We start from the raw sequence: 4,784 nt of genomic DNA, 5'->3' as shown, positions 1-4,784 counted from the left end.
TAATCAATACCTATAAGATAATTCAACCCATAATCACATAATCACACCCCAAGAATTGGGGTTTAACTAAACATTATAAAAAGATAAAAATAATTACCAACTAGTTTATCCATCAGCTGGGTAATAGTCTCCAAGCCTTTACAATGTTTTCCAAAAGTTAAATTCAAAAACACACTTGCAAATCTTCAAGTTTGAGCCTCCAAAATGCTTCAAAGTCTACAATGGAACTCTAAAACTCCCAAGAAAACTTTACTCAATGATAGCTAGATATTCAATTTACAGTTCAAAATTCTATTTATAGTTGCCCAAAATTTGGCCTGAAAAACCATTAGGTGAGGTAAGTCGGGTTCGCCGAGTGGTTCGGCGATCCGCCCTTTGCTCTCTTCCATCGCCGACCTGTTCAGCGTGTCGCCGACTGGACTTTAGCTCGCCAAACTACTCATTTACCAACACTTATCACTTTTCAACCTGCACAATCAACACCCGTTATTCAAAATAAAAAACTAAAGCATTAAAAACTTGTGTTGCCTCCTAAGAAGCGCCTTAGTTAACGTTGTGGCACGACGAAAATACCAATTTAAGCTTCATTTTTGGGGTTTGCCAAGGTATCACTTATTAGGCCCCCTTTTGGCCTTGGATTCAAATGAGAAGAAATTTGACCCATTTGGGTCTCCAATTGCTTGATTGACACGGAATGGGAGGTGACCGTCTGATGAAGTGTAGAGACATCTTCCTTCATCTCTTTTAACACTTTGTTTGACCCTTCAACTTTGTTGAGAATACGTGAGAGCATGTCTTCCGTACGAACATTTTCAAACTCATTGGGCTTCTGTTGCTCATGGGGTGGAATGTACCTGTCCTTGTCACCCTCTCTTTCCTTCCAAGTGGCGTTACGATCATGCCATTCTCTGTCACGGTCTCTCCATCCCTCATCTCTGTTCCAACCCGGATTTCCTCCCGGCCTTGGATAGTTTGAACGATAACCTCCACCTTGATTAGCTAGGAAGTTCACTTCCTCATTGTACAACGCTTCAAACTGAGCTTCTTCAGGGTTTACTCCACCAACACCCACATTATTAACACTCTTCATACCACTGCCCATCACATTTTCACTAATAGATCCAGTTGGGTCATCATTTTGGCCATGTTTTGGTCTCTCTCTCTTGATCATTTTCGATCTGCTCTTTAGTCATTCTAAAAGTCAAAGGAGAGACTTGGTATTTACGAGTGTACCATACCCTATTCTTGGTCATGCCATCAAGGAGCTGAGACACTACTTCATAGGGTTGTTGCATTATACCTGTGGGAACAAGTTGACCAGCGCAACTCCTTTGTTCACCGAGTCAAGGCTACTATAGAAGTACAACAACAATATATGATTTGGCAGCCAGTGGGTTGGACATTGAAGTACAAACTTCTTAAACCTTAGCCACGTCTTATGGATACGTTCACCTTCCAAGCGTTAGAAACCTTGGATACTATCCCTAAGGGTCATCATCTTTGAGGAGGGAAAGAATCTCATATAGAATGCTATAGTAAGATCATCCCAAGAGGTGATGGAGTCCTTCGGCAACTCAGCCAACCATTTACTAGCCTTACCCATCAAAGAGAATGGGAACAACTTGAGACGGACCAATTCTTGTGATATGTTCTTGAATAAGAACGGACCACAAACGTCCACGAAGTTCCGAATATGCTCATGTGGGTCTTCGTGAGCCAATCCTCCATATAATCCCTTTATTTGGAGGAGTTGTAGCATTGTGCTTGTAAAATGGAAGACGACATTCCCTTCAATTGGAGGTAGACATATTGCACCCACACCACCCAATGGAATTGGGTTATTCACATTTGGGTCATTTACATCATTAGGGTTCCCAATATCGTCTTGGTGGCACACTTGGATACTATTACTCCCGTTTACGCTCATCTCTTCCTCTGGTCAACCCAAGCAGCATAAAACAAAAACAAAAGTAAGTCGATTCAACTACAAACAAAAAGATCACAATTCAACTTCAATAAAAGTATTTTAAACAACACCACTCCCCGGAAACGGAGCCATTTTGATTAACAATTCAAGCACCCCTCATCCAATTCTAGGTACAAACGATCGTTAAGTAGTATAAAACCCAACGAAGAGTTGGGGTTGAACCCACAAGGAGTGGTATGTGTTCAAATTCAGTTAAGAAGTACAAATATGGTCTAAATATTTATAGGAATAGAAATTATCGAAAAAGACAAATAAACAAGTCAAAGGGGGTGACAACAAATGTCACATGAGGGATTTTGGTTTGCAATTATCAGCTACGACACAATCAAACAACAACGAAAAAACAATAAAGAGAGAAATTCTCGGGATGTGATTGATTATAGGCAAATTTCGTTATATGGGTAATTGAATCTACTAATAAATAGCTAACTATCAGTGGGTAAGTTGGGCTATGATTGAAATAACTTTCTCCCGAACAACTACTTCGATTCAAGTGATTTCTCTCGAACATCAACAAGTTTAACAAATAAGAACAACCCACAACCTTAATACATCCACTCTCTCGAGAAAGATGGGTAGGATTTGGTTTAGGATTCACTCTTTCAAGCTGAACCCACATCAACCCAATACCTACAAACCATTAATCAAAAACTTTGGTTCAAAAACCTCTTTCTCAAGCAAGCTAAGAACTCAAAGTTAGAAATACATTTGCAACTACAATTTCATATATTAAAACACAGCTAATGATTAAACCCACTTCAATGTAGCATTTAGATTAGTAATAATCGATACCCATAAGATAACTCAACCCATAATCACATAATCACACCCCAAGAATTGGTATTTTAGCTAAACACTATTAAAAGATAAAAACAATACCAATTAGATTATCCATCAGCTGGGTAATAGTCTCCAACCCTTTACAATGTTTTCCAAAAGTTAAAGTCAAAAACCCACTTCCAAATCTTAAAGTTTGAGCCTCCAAAAAGCTTCAAAGTCTACAATGGAACTCTGAAACTCCCAAGAAAACTTTACTCAATGATAGCTAGATACTTAATTTACAGTTCAAAATTCAATTCATAGTTGCCCAAAATTTGGCCTAAAAGGCCATTAGGCGAGGTAAGTCAGGCTCGCTGAGTGGTTCGGCGATCCGCCCTTTGCTCTCTTCCATCGCCATTTTGCATTGGTTCTTAGTATCCTCAAGTCCTATAACTTTGGGGGATCCATTTTGTCATCTCGGAACCGAACGACGATTCACTGACTGCCTATTTTTGTCGCCGACTTGGTTTATTCCCTCAGGGATGGTACACTGGAACATTAGGCAGTTTAAAGAGCTACTCGGCGCCGAGTGGTCTTGGCGATCACCAGGATTGCTCTCTCCACTTCTTCAACTTGTTTTGTTCTTTTTTGCCTGTTAGTGTCCTTACTTTGTTCCTTAGTCCACATACCTGAAAATCAAGGCTTTAACATCAGTTTATAATATAAACTAGGCATTTGAGGACACTAAAACTATCAAAACAAAGCCCTAAATGAGTCCAAATCTCGGACTCATCAATTTTGCACGTGTATTTTGCGTCAATCAATAAAATTATTAACAATTAGAAAAAGATTATTTAATAAATAGCAGCTGACACTAAAATAAATATTATCTATCTAAATGAAAAAAAAATTACATATGAAGGTTAATTATTTTTTTCAAAAAAAATAACATATTTTGAATCCTTATACTTATTTATTTTGGTTACAATAATTAAGTAAGATTTATATAAGATAAAATATTGATTTCATAGTCTTAAATGTTTAGGATTTTTAATATAGCACAAATAAGGAAAGATTTGAGAAGTAAAATTTTAATTGATTTTAAAGTAATATATATTTAGGAGTCTTTACATATTACATACAAGTAAATATTTAGTATCTATAATTTTAATTAATTTCAAGGTCCCCAATAGTAGGATAATAATTAAATGACAATTATTTGAGAAAAATAGTATATGACAATTTTGTCTACTTAGAGTGTTATAATAAAAGCTAAAAAGTTCAATCAAATATCACTAAGCACGTTCATGCTTTTAAAATAATCTAATATCTATAATAAAGCTAAATATAGACAAGGTGATGTGGCACCTCTGTATGGCCTAGAAAATTATTTATCTTTTTTCTCCTTTTTTTGAATATTTTTCTTTCATTTTTTGCATTAATCATTAGTTTAAAAAATTAAAAAAATCTATCATATTTATTATATTCAAGAAAACCTCCATCTTTTTGCATTCTCCACTTAAATAACATGCCTCTCAACTTCCTTCTATCTAATTTTTATGACTCAAACAATCTTTAAATAACAATCATTATGGAGTTGTTTGATATTTATTTTTATGTTTTCCTTCTTCTTTTTATTAATATATTTTTTTCCTCTTTTGTTTGTTTTTTTCTTCGATCATATATTTTAATAACTAAAAGAGAGAACATAGAAAAAGTGATGTGGACCACCACATTTATGAAGAACATAGATATGATTTACAGAGTTTCTTTTTGTGTCATAATAGTCAAACACAAGGACATTTTTTTATGGCAGTGTCAGATTAGTTTGGTACAAATTTGGCAAAATGAAGAAGAAATTTAGTGGTGGTGGAAGTTTCATCAAGAAAGATGATCAGATTAATTTGATAGAATTGAAGTTTGAATGATGTAGAATGTATAGAGATACACTTATTGTTGCTTATTTTTTTTAATAATTTCAATTAGTTATTTCACTTGTTGTTGCTTATTTTTAATAAATTTCACTTAGCTACTTTTC

This window comes from Solanum stenotomum, chromosome 1 (genome assembly GCF_019186545.1).
Source record: "Solanum stenotomum isolate F172 chromosome 1, ASM1918654v1, whole genome shotgun sequence".
NCBI classification, from domain to species: domain Eukaryota; kingdom Viridiplantae; phylum Streptophyta; class Magnoliopsida; order Solanales; family Solanaceae; genus Solanum; species Solanum stenotomum.
Note: the sequence above shows the minus strand (reverse complement) of the source record.